Here is a 16466-nt window from a genome sequence, read left to right on the forward strand (position 1 = left end):
TGTTTCCTTTGCTCTAGGCCACCTTGATGAGGAGTGAAAGTGGTTTTGGTGGATTTCCATTTTGGTGGGTGATCATCTGATTCTTGATGTGAGCTCTCCAGACTGCAGCAATTGGCTATGAATGTCTTTATCAACTCACACTTGCTTTTTACTGCTATTACTTTTGCACCATTAGAGATCTCTATGGATAATTGGAATTGAGGTGCACAACAAAAGGACATGCATATCCTATAGGCCCGCGGGGGTAAAGGGGCAGGTCTCTCAGTTCTCCACAGGGTTGTATGAGCAGGTGGTTCAGCCCTGCTGCTATCTTGCCTTGAAAGTCTGCTTGGGTGCGGAGAGCCTCACTATGTATTTTGTAGGGGAGCCCATTCAAGTTTCATTATGCCTCTGCTGGAATATCCTCTATGTGGGTCTTTCTAAATAACATTTGCCACATCTCCATGTAATCAAGAATGCTTTAAAAAAGTTATTTTGCTCTACTCTATTAGTGCTTCCAGTTTTATCAAGTTCTTCAGACTGCAGCAGTCGGACTCATGGATGGTTGATTCACGGGTTTATGTGTGCATGTTTTGTAAGTTATTTTTCCAAAGTACAAGCGCTTGTAATCTTGCAGTGTTCACAGCTGTGGCTTTTCTATTTAAAGTTCTTACTTTAGTATATGGCTGTGGTGAGCAATGTAGCTCATGAAATGTTATTTTACCTGCAGTGCTGAAATCATTGGCACAATTCCTTTCATAAGTCTGACTGCTTCTCACGGAAACAGACGGAAACAGCTGGAACCTGTATTGAACAAAATGCAAAATAACAGATGTCTTTTACTTCACCGGGCCAAACTGAAAGAGTAAGTGAAAGGTGATGAATGGATGAGGATACAAATAATGAACAAACTGTCACTATAGTCTTCTGCCATGGATCAACTATAAACTCACCATTATCCTTCATCCCTGCTCACCCTGGTAACAGAACGGTCTAGAATCCAAAGTAACCATTTCTGTGCGACCTCAATATGGCTTCAACGCCTCTGCATTCTCAGTCCATCATCCACAGACATATGGCATGTTGATGACTGCTTCATCCTTTCTACCTGTACAAACCTACCCTATAATTAGATCCTGGGGGTCATTATGACCCTGGCGGAAGGCGGAGAAGTGGCGGTAAGACTGCCAACAGGCTGGCGGTCTTACTTTGTGGAATTATGACCATGGCGGTTACCGCCATGGTCATCCGCCGGTTCTCCGTTCCGCCCGCCGGGCTGGAGACCTGGGTCTCCAGCCCGGCGGCCGTCACTATACCGCTGGCGGTATTTGGACCCGGCTGACCACCATGGATTTCATGCGGTTTGAAACTGCCATGAAATCCATGGCGGTAAGCACTATCAGTGTCAGGGAATTCCTTCCCTGGCACTGATAGGGGTCTCCGCCACCCCCCACCCCCACCCCCACCCCGACTCCCTCCCCTACACCCCCCACCAGCCCTGCCACCCCCCAAAGGTGGCAGGGCCCCCCTACCCAACCCGACCCCCAACATCACATAACTCACACACGACACGCACGCAGGCACCACCAACACACACACGCACACACACCGACATACATGCCAACATACACACACACAGTCATACACACACAACCACATACAAACATACACGCACACATCCATGCAGACATACCCACAGACATACACGCACTCATTCCCAAAACACGCAACACCCCCGCAAGCATTCACGCACTCACACACCCCCTCTACACCCCCATGCACCCACACAACACTCCCCACCCCCCTCCCCTAACGGACGATCGACTTACCTGTTCCGTCGATCCTCCGGGGGGGGCGGGAGCCAAGGGGGCTGCTCTGCTGACACCACACCGCCAACAGAACACCGCCACGCCGAATCACAGGACGTGATTTGGTGGGCGTGGTTCTGTTGGCGTGGCGGTGGAGGTGGAGCAACCTCCACTTCCCCGCCGCCCGCCAGTATGGCTGTTGGCGGCTTTCCATCGGAAAAAGGACGGAGAGCAGCCAACAGTCATAATACGCCGAGCGGCAAACCGCCACTACTGGCGGTCTTCCACACGGCGGTCCCTCTGCAGTCTTGTAAAAAGACCGCCGAGGTTGTAATGACCACCCATGTCTCTTGTTTCTTCTCGGACAGCAACATCTACCTCTCCCCGGTTTTTCTTTTTGTATCCGGAACGTAGGTATAGTTTTCCCTTTCCACAGCTTCACTTTTCTACCCTGCCTCATCCCTCACTCCCATCTACACTGAGGCTGAGTAGAACTCATTCATCAAACCGCACTGATTGATGATGGTGACTGCAATCCACCTTGTTAGCAAGAGAGGGTTTTCTTTTGTGTGTTAGATCATGATGCATACTATGACCTCCAGATGCAGGATCCTCCATATCCATGACCCGCCAGGTAAACTCTGTTGCCTCCTCCTGCTGGCACACACTCCGCAAACTCCGGAAGATCTTCAGATGGATCCCAGCAGACTGTCGCAGGACAGCCACCCATGCCTTAGTCACGAGCAAGCTCGACTACGGCAATGCCCTCTGCATTAGCACCTCAACTAGGAGCATCAAAAAACTTAAACTCATCCAGAAAGCTGCCGCCAGACTCATTCTGGACCTCCCTGGCCGAGAACACATCTCCCAACACCTGAGGACCCTCCACTGGCTACCGGTCAAGAACTGAATCACCTTCAAGCTTCTCACCCACACGTACAAAGCCATACACAATGCAGGACCAGCCTACCGGAACCACTGTGTCTCCTTCCACACCCCGCCAGATCCCTCCTCTCCACCTACTCTGGCCACCGTCCCGCCACATCCGCAAAACCACCGCCGGAGGACGATCTTTTACCTACACTGCAGCGAAGAGCTTGAACAACCTACCCCTGCACTTCAGACAAACCCCGTTGCACACCATCTTCAGGAAAACTCAGACGTGGCTCTTCGGATGAGGCCTTTCCCCCCAGCGCCTTGAGGCCTACAGGTAAGTAGCTGCGCTTACAAATACTGATTGATTGATCGATTGATTGATTGATCACTCCAAAGGATACCTAAAATATAGATTGGTCAGAAAGCATTACACTTTAAAGTTCTCCCTTTTGTCCTGGGATTTATGCTGACAATTCCCCTTTGCACTAACAACACATGTTATTGGACAAAGTTACCTTACCTATGCCTGTCAAAATGGGGATCGGGTAAGAACGGGGTGGTGAGACTTAGTTGATAGTGGTATTGCATGTGTCACGCAGGAGGCAGGGACAAACAGTGCAAAGACATAGTACCCTACAGTGGAAATCTGAAATCACTGGTCCACCTATGAACACCACACATAAAGCAGTGTCAGTGACACTGCATGAAGGTGTTCAAAAGAACATAACTGAAAAGAAAATAAGAATAATAGATAAGTTGCAGGCCTGACGAAACAGAACACACCTCAAGTATGACAAATTACAATTGAAATCAATATATGTACACATGCAAAATCATAATTCCCAAACCACTAATGTGTTTATGGAAGATCTTATAAAGAAAAATAAAGCCTTGAACATTCATTGTATAAATAGGTCTTCTATGTCCCACTATAGCCATGAGTTCAGAGTCAGTCACAGTGAGTCAGAACCTCAAAAGTTTTCCCTCTTCCAATAACGCATATGTTCTCATCTGCTAGTTGTTTGTCATTTTGCCTGATATATACAAAGATCATGCTGTATTACTAAGGCCTGCAATGGGGTGTAATCATAACCCCAGGACAATCTCAAGGTCAACAAGATGCTTGAAAAATTATCAGATACATTGGGGCAAGAGCACATGTTAAATGCCCGCCCAGTCAATATGGCAAGTAATATGCCCAAGATCGTATCAAAAGTGTAAATATGAACATTGTCTTTTATGCCTCACCATATCAATGTATCCATAAGTTCACAGAGCCAATGAGAGCTAGTCAGAAGCACAACAAATTTCCATCCTCTAACAATGCATATTTTCTCAAATACTAAGATGTAGGAAATCATCACTCCCAGTTGTTTGTCATGCCTGTTGTATATGAAAGATCATACAGCATGGCCAGGGCCAACAATTGGGTGAAATCATACCCTCAGGACATTATCATGGTCAACAAGATACTTGAAAAATTAGGTTGTCAGACTTGCCATGCATTTCTAGTTAGGCCTGCAGAATAGCATCTGGTGAGTGATCAGTCAGACCCGTCCTGGCCATTTATCTCATCTGGGACTTCCCCTGGGGACTGGAGCCATTGGAGACAGTGTTAGAAGAGCCACATAGCCTCTGTCAGTCTCTCCTCTAGCTTCCTGTGGTTTATCTCAGCAAGCACAGTGAGGGCATAAGCAGAGAAAGAGAGTGCAAGATCAGGGAAATAAATAGCAGTGAGGAAAAGAGCAGAGTGAAAGGATTTAGAGAAATAAGATGTTGTGGGTGAAGAGAGAGTACATAAAAGAGAAATAATGGAGACAGATGGAAAGAGGGGCCCATCCTAATTTGAACCGGTGGTTGCCGGAGGGGGCCACAGCACTCATTTTTGAGGACTGGTGCTTATTTTATCATTCCTGACATTTTTTGAGAGCAACAGACAGAAAAACAAAGGGGAAAAAAAGAGGAAGAGAAAGACGGGGAGAAAGGAGGAACCTAAAAGAGTGAGAAAAATGAATGGAGTGCCTGTCAGTGGATTGAAGAGGTCTAGGATGGTTTCAAGACTAAGCAGCTTTGTTATTGGTTGCACTAACATTTAATAGTGCATGTCTTGGGCATCTGAGCAGAGCTTTGGGCACTACCACTCACTATTTCACAAACTAAACCCTTGGAGAGGGAGAGGAAAGGAACCAGGCTAGTTTCAACATTTTGGCCAGGGCTTCTAACGGTTCTCAATCCAGCCCTTGGCAGTCAACTGTAGACTGTTAAAGACTGTGGGACAGATCCAGAAAGAAAAGTGTTCCATGACATGAATGGCCCCTAATTTTGGCCATACTTTTTCCGTCCTGGCACCCACAGGGGATGTCCAGTGTTCCATGTGCATTTTTTCCCACTGCCTTCAAGACCACTTATTTTTGACGGCCAGCACTTAGGCCCTCATTTTGACCTCAGCGGTCTTGCTGAAGACCGCCAGTGCAGGCGGTTTTCCGCGCAGCTTAAAATATGACTGCTGGCAGCCCTCCGTCCTTTTTCGGACAGAGAGCCGTCAGTAGCCAAACTGGCGGTCAGCGGGGAAGTGGAGGCTGCTCCACCTCCACCGCCACGTCATCAGAACACCGCCCACCGAATCACGTCCCGTGATTCGGCGTGGCGGTGTTCTGGTGACGGGGTGCTGGCGGCGGAGCAGCCCCCATGGATCCCGTTCCCTCCCGGAGGATTACCGGACCAGGGAAGGTGATCATCCGTTAGGGAAGGGGGGTGGGGGGGTGTTGTGTGTTGTGTGCGTGCATGGGGGTGTGAGTGTGTAGAGGGGGTGTGTGAGTGCGTGTATGCATGCGGGGGTGTTGTGTGTGTGGAAATGTGTGCATGTCTGTCTGCTTGTATGTCTGTGAGTATGTGTGCGTGTATATCTGTGAGTATGTGTGCGTGTATGTATGTGTGTGTGTATGTCTGTATGTATGTGTGCGTGTACGAATGTATGTATGTGTGCGTGTATGACTGTGTGTCTCTGTTGGAATTTTTGTTAGTATGTGTGCGGGTATGTGTGGTGGTAGTGTCTGTGTATGTGTGGGGTGTGTGTCGAATTTGGGGAGGGTGGGTAGGGGCTGTGGGGGAAGACTCGGGTGGGGGAGGGGGTGGGGAGACCCCTATCAGTGCCAGGGAAGGAATTCCCTGGCACTGATAGTGCCTACCGCCATGGATTTCGTGGCAGTACAAAACCCCACGAAATCCATGGCGGTATGCAGAGTTGTGATACCGCCGGCGGTGTTGTGACAGCCGCTGGTCTGGAGACAAAAGTCTCCAGCCCAGCGGTCGTTACCACCCTAGCAGTCGGAGTGGAGAAATGGCAGTTTAGCATGGCGGTCACCGCCGTGCTTGTAATGAAATTTTTTTTCCACCGGCCTGTTGCCGGTATTACCGCCATTTTTCCACTGACCGCCAGGGTTGTAATGAGGGCCTTAGATTTCTCCATTAAGCATTTAATGCGAGCAAAAAACACATATGGCAAAGACGGAGGAAGAGAAAGGCGAAAAAGCATCAGGAAGGTAGAAAGCTGCAAGAGTGAGCTGAAGGGGCAGGGAGTGACTGTAAATAGGTTAAAGAGGCCAGAGATGGCTTTTGAATTACACTGCCTTGTTTACTGTGCTTGCACATTTAAATGCAGCAGCCGCCTGTTTCAAAAGAGAGCTTTGGTCACCGGCACGTTTTTATTTACAAATTAAGCACTGCCTCCTGATGACATACAAAGGAAGTGTTGTGCGACTGTATATATATATATATATATATATATATATATATATATATATATATATATATAAAGTGGACACCCATGTCCACTGAATGTCAGAAGTTGCCCATCTCGACAGAGGTCCCCCACTGTCCCCCCCCCTTCGACTAGCTGATCTGTAGTAAAGGGGCTTGCGTGCTGGGGAGTCCAGGTAGCAGAATGTTGGGGGCATAGGATACAATCTTGTTAGTTAGATGAAAGGTTCTAGCAAGACAACTCTGTGTCAACCAGCCAAGCAGTGACCAGGTGCAATGCAGCTTGACAGTGGGATGGAGGAGCAGACTGATTATGCATGTGGGGAACAGGCTAGCCTCAGTGGTAATTTCCAAGGTGTTCATGCGTGCTGCCAGCCAGCAAGCCACACAATGGAGTTGGGCTACTAAATTTAAAGGAGGGGTCTCCCAGGTCTCCCTGCCCCACTGGTAGCTGTATTTTGTGTAGAGCAACCTGTCGCCTGCCGTTTTTCCAGAGCAAATCTCCCATCAAACGGTCAAGGTCGCAAAAAAAGTGGCCTGGAGGAAAGACCAGGACATTAAGAAAGTAGAACACCAACTGGAAAAGAATTTACATTTTTGACAATGCAATCCTGCCAGTAAGGGCTAATGGAAGAGGTTGTCAGAAGCGCACTTGAGAGCGCAGGGTAGCATACAGCCTTTTCAGATTGCCTTGAAACAGATCTTCCTGGGAGTGGTATAGTCTAACTCCTAAGTATTGAGGAGCAGTGGCTTGCCAGGTTAGAGGTGTGGGGCCGATTGTGACTGGGTGCGGTGGGGTTTCACTTCAGAACGGGAAAGTAAATGACTTCCCCCATTTGACTTAGAGTCCGGCCGCTGCTTCAAAGTCTGAAAGGTGGGTACCAGGGAGGAAGTGTCTATCAGTGTGTCCTAATGTAAAGTAGGATGTCATATGATATAGGCATATCATCGTGCAGCTGTATCCCTCAGGAAGGACTCTCCATTCTAAGGTGGTGGGCCAAGGGTTCCATGGCTATGGGAAACAAGATTGGGGAAAGAGTACAGACCTTTTGTTTACACAACTGACTGGGAAGACGAGGATATTAGGTGGCCAATGAGAGCTTGGGAAGATATGGGTATAGTAGCTTGCAGGATTACAAACAGATACTCCCAAGAGAGGGAGTCAACGGTTTTCTCACTGTATAATATGAGACATGCCATCCTAGGATACTGTAGGGATGCCTGATCCATCACATAGAATAGACAACCGGTACTGTAGGAGGTGTTGCAGCCTGGAACAAAGCTGTTCTGATCAGGGTGGATCAGTTCAGGGAGCACCTTTAAGTACCGGTCTGCTAAAATCCTGCCCAGGATCTTGTAATCTGTCCCTAATATGGCTACTAGGTGGTAGGAAGAGAGGTTGGCGGGGTCCGGTTTCAAAAGGGAAGCTCGAGATTCCTGCAGAGAGTTGGGGAGAGAGCCAGGTATAAGGCCATCATAGTAAACCACTACTGGACGGGGGGCCAGGATGGTGGCATAGTGTGCATTGTATTCAATTGGGTGCCCATCAAGACCAGAGGTCTTGTTGCGGGCAAGGTCATGTATCACCTGTTTCACCTCGTCAATGGCAATTAAGCCATTAAGCTTGGCCCGTTGAATCGCATTTATGGTTGAGATGGAAACGGAATTGAGGAAGTGCCTAATTGCTGCTGATGTGTGGGTGGGTTGCTATTTACAGAGATTAGAGAAGTATGCGCTGATGGATTGTAGGATAGTGGACTGTGAACTCAACATTTGTCGAGTGGGTGAGGTAATTGCTGTTATTGATGGAGCTTGCCACTCTTGCTGGCCCAACCACACCAGAGTTTGTCTCCTTGTGAATGGATATGGGCCAAGTATTCCTTGAAGTTATAACAGCTGAGGCTGTCCACCAGAGCTGTCTGCCACTTTTTGGCATCTAGCAGGGCACCTGGAGGGTGGTGGTTATCTATTCCTGTTATCTCCCTGTCAGCCTCCTCGAGAGTCCCCAGCAACTCACACCAGACGCCCACTATGTTTTGGATGCACTGCCTGTGTGTAACCACTTTGAAAGCATCCTGCCCCATCCCCCTAGTTGTAGCCTTTTCGTGATTGTCTGTAAAGTATCCTGTGATGCGGGTCAGGTGGGAGTCAGTGAAAGCTGGGTCATCTAAGACTTCGTGTATTTTCAAGAGGGGGACCACAGGGTGAGGAGCACCCCAGTCTATGTCAAGGAAATGTGTAACATGATCGGAGAGGACCCGACCCAAGTAATCAGTGGTGGCCACTCCGGGAAGTAGATCTGGGGAGCTAAGAAAACAGTCCAGACAAACATAAAGGTCATGGGTGTGGAATATTGGGAAGAGAGGCGAGTTTGTGGGCTATGAGACCGCCATACATCATGCAGTACCCACTGAGTGACCCAGGTGGAAAACAGTAGGGAGTCTTTACAAGTTGGGTGGAGGGGAGGGGAGGGGAGTGGAAGCAGTCAAGTGTGATGTCTAAAACATTGTTATAGTCTCCACCCAGTAGCCATGGGATTCCTACCCATTGTGCCAGCTCCACCGAGAGGGCGCCCAAAATGATGCTTGGTCTGTGTTGGGGGCATAAATACAGCCTAGAAGCACATGTACTCCATGGAGATGACCCTTGGAGAACAAGTATCTATCCTTTCAGTCAATGACAGTGGTGTGTAGGTGAATTAGAGTGCCTGTGCGGAGACTCATGAGAGTCCCTCTTGTGAAAGCGGAGTAAGAGGTGCTGATCACAGTGCCCCTCCAGCAGAGTCAGAGGAGCTGAAGTTCCCCCTCAATGAGGTGGGTCTTCTGTAGAAAGTATATGTATGCATCTTGGTGCCTAAGATAGGCATCGGTGGAGTAGCGCAGTTGGAAACAATGCATCCTCCTCACATTAAGTGTTAGGAAGCATACCTTGTGCTGTTGGGACATTGGGATACATTTAAATGTAGAGAAGAGGGATGGGGGTGGGAAATGCTGAGAAACCCCCAGGGTAGGCGTAGAGCAAAAGTGGTATTAGAGTTGTTGCCCTAAAAAAGAAATACAAAACAATGCATAGAAACAACAAGTACTGAACAACGATAACTGGAGCCTGATACCATGAGTCTCACGTCCAAACTGTAGTTGAAAAGTGCCATCCAGAATGTAGGGATGGTGGGGGGGGTCTGGTATGTTGCTGATGTGGAAAAATGTGGGGCCTTGTCAGCCGGCAATCGATGAGTAGTGGTGATGTGACTCCGTTAAGGATCCATGTTGGGTTTGGAGGGATAGGTGTTCAGGGATTGATATTCACTGCAAGACACTGGGATGGCGGGGTCTGATTATCCATAGCTTTGCTATGACTGCCGGATCACCACCAGGCCCATCAAGACTTCCAGTGGTTTGTCTTCACTTTGTGGTCCTTCCTCCATGCTCCCATGGGTGCTCAAACTTGAGCGGTGAGAAGGTGAGGTCTGGCGGATTGCGAAACTGTTTCTAGTGTGGATTGTTGACCTTGACAGGATGGATTGGGGGACGGGGCTCTTGGTGCAGCCCAGGAATGTCAGTGTGGCTGCCCTCGGTGTCTTCCACTGGTTCTGGGTCAGGTTCCAGTCGGCTGAGACGGTGTGGGACTTTGTGTCTCTTTAATGTGGGTTTCCACCCAGGCTGAGATGGGGTCGTCGAAGAAGTGCACATGATTATCATGTAGGATTTTTAGCTTCGCCGGGAAAAGCAGCAAATATTGGACTGACAGTTCTTGAAGTCGGTGTTTCACCCCTGTGAATGATAGGTGGTTGCGTTGTGTGTCTGTCTGGGAGTAGGGGTGTTGCACGCCTAGAAGCCTGAAATATTGCATCTCTGTCTTTATAATGCAGCAACCGGGCTGTTACAGGGCACAGGGACAATCCCGGCAGGAGCCTGCAGCCGCCACCCAGTGTGCCCTCTCCATGGTGAGGTGGGGGGGGTCAGGGCATCAGCGGGCGTGATTGACTTCACCCAGTTCTCCAAGAAGTCTATCATTGGCTGGATACCTTCCACCCCTAAAGGAAGGCCCAAAGCGCAGATGTTGTTACGCATCTTAAGCTCGCGATTCCAGGCGTTGCACTCTGTCGAGGAGATCCTGGGTGGTCTGTTCTTGAGTTTTGACTTGTGGGGTCAATTACAAGAGATAGTGTTCAGTGTCAGTGATCGAATTGGCCAGTTTATGTTGGTCTTCACGAATGAGGCCGAACTCCATGCGTATCTTATCTAAGCGTGCCTCCACTGAAGATCGGGAGGATTCGATGGCTAAGAGGATGGCGTTCAACTTGTTGGCTGGGACCTACAAGGGCCCGGGAGTACCTGCCAAGTGGTCATTGTCTTCCCCTTGATGGGTCCGGGCGAGGGTGGGCGGGACTGTGCTCTTGCTGACATTTGTCTGCCCATTTCCGTAGTCCTGGTGTGGTTAGCTGGTAAACTGTCACACTGCAGTTTGAGAGTGCACTGAAGGATCCCACCCAACAGCAGTGTGGATGGGGGAAATTCGTTGAGGCTAATTAGGTGCTCTGCGGGCAAAGTCTTTCATTTCCTGGGTAATGTGCTTCACTTCACAAAGCCCTTAGGAAGTGTCCCTTACCAATCAGCAGTTGCAGGTGATGTTGCTGGGGTACCTGAGTGTGTGTAGTGTAATTAGGTCTTTACCAGTCAAAGACTGCAGGTAATTGAGAAGTTTAGTGTGGCACAATCAGTCAGTAGGCAGCCTGGCGTTTCTGAGTACTTTTATAGCAGTCGCTCCCCATCACTGGCCCCCCAGGATACCCTCCCTGAAGATTATTGCTAGCACTCTAAGCTAAGGTCAGCTGCTCAGTCCTGTAGAGCAGGGTATATTCTCCATTGTCATTGGGGGGTGGGGTGTGCTGATATGGGTAATAGATCATATATAGGTCATCCCACACATTTGAATGTGACAAGTAATAAAAGTTATTTTTGGCTCACTGGGATTACTAGATGTGTAGTTCCATCTTGATCTCATGTAGTTCATGAGAATTCATTGGGTAACCTTGACAAATAAAATTGTTACTTAAACTTTGGTGCTGCTGACCAGCTTGATGATGGTATTTCCTTGTGGTAATGGATGGTGTGCTGGTGTGGAAAATGGAAGTTGACCTTAAAGTAGGCTTAGGCTGATGATATGTCTACAACAATTAGGCAGAGCAACAGTCTCCTACTTTAACCTGGTGAATGGATGAGACAGGATAGGAAAGGCCACCATGTGTTTGAGTATTTTCTTTACCCCAGTACATCTTATCTTGCTGGCTTCTATCAATGAATCATCTACAAATCCAATCTCATCCCTTGCCCACTGCTCCACTCTACATGTAAGCTTCACAGTCTCCTCTATCTACTCTTGTTTTACCTGTATGCCACATCCTTGCAAGTTTTTACCACAGAGCCGCAACATCTTAAAGTTTTTTGGCATTTGTGTATGGATGCATATTTCCAAACCTCCATTTACAAGTACCCAATTAGCTGTTCACAATCCATCACCAATTAAAAGTCATTTTGGCCTGCAGTTACTGCATAATATTGTTATAGACTTGTGTAAAAAATGACAACACATTACATTTATGCTTTGTATGTTTGGCACATTGCTGCTTGCTGTTATACGGTCTGCTATCTTGAAGCACACTACACTCAACTTAGGTTTACAAGAGGTGTTCTATCCTTTTCAATAGTAAGCTAATCAAAGCAATGGTTTGTAGTGCGTTATGCCACATGAATGTTTGTGCAAAGTTATTAAATAACTCCGAAGGTCCTCATTGGTACAATGCAGTTACTCCAAGCAGCTCACATATACATGGTGTGGGCCTCAGCTACACAAACCTTCTGTCTTCTATTCAAGGTTTACTGTTGGTAGCTATTATGTTTACAGTCTACCGTCTGCAGCACTAGACATTAGGAGTAAAACATTTTGGAACTACTTTTTGTCCTAGGCAGCAGCATGTGTTTCCCCAGCTTCTGGTTTGGATTTCACAGTTTTACTGACTTAAAGACTATGGTCTGCAGACTTGCACTTAGGGATTGTTTTTTTAAAAAGAACTGTGTTCAATAACGTATGCTGCACAACCGTGTTCAGTAGTCAGAGTTTACAGAGCTTGAGACCATCGGCTGCAGATTGGTGGTTGAGTTTGGTCGCAGACTTCCCAACCTGGTGCTAAAGAACATCATGGACCGTTTCGAGATAGGGACAATCCCACATTCTGTTATGGCTTGGCATCTACAACAACTCATTCAAGGTTGCGGTAAGTTGCCATGCATATGAAAGATAACCTTATATCAGGGAAAACCATGCAAAGAGCAGAGAGACATGGTGTAAGCTCTGATTTTACATTTTATGCAAGGTACAGAGTATTCAAAGCAAAACTGTGAAAGGGCACCTATACACATGGGCTTCTGAGTTAAGGAGAGCATAGAACTGCTTTAATAGACGACACGATCTCAACATCTTTATTTCTGGCAGTTGAAATTAGAAACATGCCGCTTTAACAGCAGATAAAGACCACAAGGTCCACCAGTCTACCCATTATCTACCTCTAGAGAATATATAGTCCAAAACAGAACCCTCGTTCCGATTTAATGCTTTTATTTGTTTGTCTCTTGTGAACATTTTTAATGAAGTTACTGTTCTTTTTAATTTCTGCTTCCATTTAACCCTTGCATTTGGTATGCAATGCTCCAGGGCTCTAGTGTCTCTGTTGTGCCTTCCCGTGCAGCTGAAAAGACCCCTCAGGTGCACTGCCTCCATACTAAAGGCCTCACGCCTGGCTAAGGAATTGTGTTCTTTTATTGTCACCTCACAAAGGCTGTAATGAAGTACTCCAAGGGCTCCATCATAGAATGCTTTCTATCAGTACTGAAGAAAGCAAGAACCTTTGCTCACAACAGTATTTCCGTCATGTTAAGTATTTGCCTGCATCAGGCAGCACAGCTATTGAAACTGGTTTGAGCAGAGAAATGGAATGCCATTCACAAGAAATCTGCCCATACTCCTGAAGATACCAGAAACAAGTTTAAATTGTTTGCACCATTTTAATCAACTGCTGCAGAATGGCCAAGAATTATGTCAAAATATTATGGTGTTGAATTTCCCTTTGGGATACATTTCTGTGGGTAATTTTTGTAATATTAAAAGATTGTGTGCTTTGTATTTAGCATTGGTTTCTTCTGTGTTATTATGGCAGCTTAAAACTCTTGATAAGGGGAGGTACTGGAATGTTTACAAAGGCCCTCCCACTCCTCCAATTTCATGAACTTAGAGAATGTATGGTGGGGAGGCAGGTAGTTAGGGGCAGGGATTGTGTGTGTGGTATTTAAAAGTGGCATCTGTCCATGAGTGGTAGACTGAAGCATTCTGGTGCAATGGTTGAGACTGAAAATATATGACACATTTTAGAAAGCGTATGACCTTGTCCTTTTCTTCTCTTCATGTAGTATGTACCTTTGATGTCCCTACTTGATCTATATAGTCACTATCCCGCTCCAGTAGCATAGTATGTTATTGTAGTGGCATTTTATAGTGCTTTCTGCACCCTTTGCAAGACCTATAGCATTTTCTCGATTGATGAATAAGTAGCAACTCCCTTTGTATAATTTATACATGGCTAAGTACACATGAGACGTTCATGCCATCCAAAGTGCAGAACAGGATGCGGACATGCAGTTGCAAACAGAACATTTCAGGGCTACTGCCCTTTGGGTTTCCTGGTAGAGTGGAGTTCACTACAGCTATAGAGAAAACATACTTTACAATGGACAGATTTTAATGTCCCTGCAGTCTTTGAAGCCTTGGCATGCCACTCACCCAGAGCATAAAAGCCAACCTTGTCCCTGCGTATTTGAATGGATATTTTGTCTGCAAGGCCTATCTGAAGGCACCTTGCATGAACACTGAGGAAATGTGCAAGGTGCGTCCTAGAGTTGGAAACACTTCTGCAGTATAAATACATCACAAACCAAGGATAACTGCAAATATACAAAAGATAATATGCTATTTATCACCATTACTTATTTGGAGGAGGGGCAGGATTTATGAGAGGTGGGGCCTAGACTGGATCATGATGCCTCTCCCTTACCTCAATATAGTGATACATAGCATATTCAGTGGAGGTGCATGTATGGTGCTTCATTGAAAATCAGATCTGATGACTAGACATAAATACAGTCCAAAGTAATTACAGCTGTCTAAGATTAATTTAAGCATTACATCAACCACTATTTTGTTTTTACAGATGAGACAGCCTAAGTACAATGTGTAAGCAAAGGTATGGATGCCACAGCTCGTTGTGTCATGGGGCTCATGCTGTACCTCATTAATGAGACCCAGTCAGTCGGAAACTGATCTGGGTTTGCAGACATTCCAGTTCAGCGGGAACATAGCAGTTTGAGATGGAGTGTTCCTATTGTAGTTTTGCATGTGGATGGTCCCTGTCTGTGTTGGCAAAGTGAGCAAAATAATGGTGGGCTGGAATTCAGCCCAGAATATAGGCCACTGGTTCAGATTAATCTAAACATTCCACCCAAAATGTATGAGCCGTTCTGCATGAGTAGAAGTTGCCAGCAATGCTATTCAACCATTACCAGAATGCAAGATGAAAATCTGGGCATGGGATGAGATAAAATGTGATTGGCCTTGTGACTGACTCCAAGCAGGTTGATTTCCTTTAGCAAAGTGATTGTAACATGGGATAAATAAGACAGAAAACAGTGACTTCTCTAGTTAGGTTGGATATACCATGGTTAAAATATCAATTTGATGTTTCCACTGTGGTAATAACTACCTTAATGTAGGAACAAGAACAGCATTTTTGCATTGACATGACTTAAGGTATGTCTGGAGAATAGATGCCCCTCAGAAAGATATACGATATGTCAAATTATGTCCATGACGTATTGAAGAGAATCATAATACAAAGGGGGTGTGGTGTAAGAGGGTGTTGTATTTCCTGGTACTCTCTTCTTGTCCTACAGGATTCCTGCTGATTGTATTGGTAGTTATGTTTTTGCCTCATGTGATCCTGGGGCACAGATCTGAGTGAGTATCCTCTGTGCCTTCCTACTCTTTTTTCAGCTTGGATAGTGTAGTTGGCCCTCATCAGGAGTGGCCCAATCATTATGATGGTACTAGCCTTTTCTGAACCATTAGTTGTAGAGGAATTCTGCATCTCTGTGATGTTTCAACCAGAGATTTCATCTGCTGCAAGCAAGTGAAGTCTCCAGGTAAATATCCAGGGAAAAACATGCGCAATAAATCTGATTCTCATGGGTTATTTCCCAAAAATGTGTAATCCTTGTTATTGCCTTCTATCAGGATCACTGAAAAATAGCGGTATTAGTACGGTCCACTCCTAATGACGAACTCAGTAGTAAGGACGGAATCTAAGGAGCCACTTAAACTATTTAAACTTGTGCATTGTTTTTTAAGCCCTTTAGTTTACAGAAACCAGCTGGGAACCTCTGCCCTGCTGGAGGTCATTTCCAATCTAGAAGGAGGAAGTAATGCTTTTGGAAATTCCTTGTGTCAAAAACAGAACTTTAAAGCAAGCCTATTCATGTTTTTTCACATGCTTCTGGAAGGCTTCCGCCATCCTTTTCTTAGCCTTCAATCCTCATTAGGAGTTACAAACATATTCCTTCACAAAGTATTCTGCTCTGATTAGTTTTCATGTTTTTTTCTCATATTGAGACAGAGATATAATAATCCACCATTTTTAGTGTTGCTATTTATATTTGATTCATTTTATGTGGCATACCCCTGTAAGAATTCTGCTTATGACCCCTTTATGAGGATCCTGAAGGCTTCTGCTCCTTAGCCTTCAAAAATGGCACCTGCCTTGTTTTCATGAGATGATCTATAAATTTTGGAAAAGATTTTGATATTTCTTACACTGTGCCGTTGCATGTCTTTGTAACGGTAGTTAATTTGTTCCTTGTATTAGCCTCTACATATATCCTCGTGATAGCATTTGGATGCTTGCAAACTTAGCCTACATACTCTGTAACACCACCAAGTATA

This window comes from Pleurodeles waltl, chromosome 3_1 (genome assembly GCF_031143425.1).
Source record: "Pleurodeles waltl isolate 20211129_DDA chromosome 3_1, aPleWal1.hap1.20221129, whole genome shotgun sequence".
NCBI lineage: Eukaryota > Metazoa > Chordata > Amphibia > Caudata > Salamandridae > Pleurodeles > Pleurodeles waltl.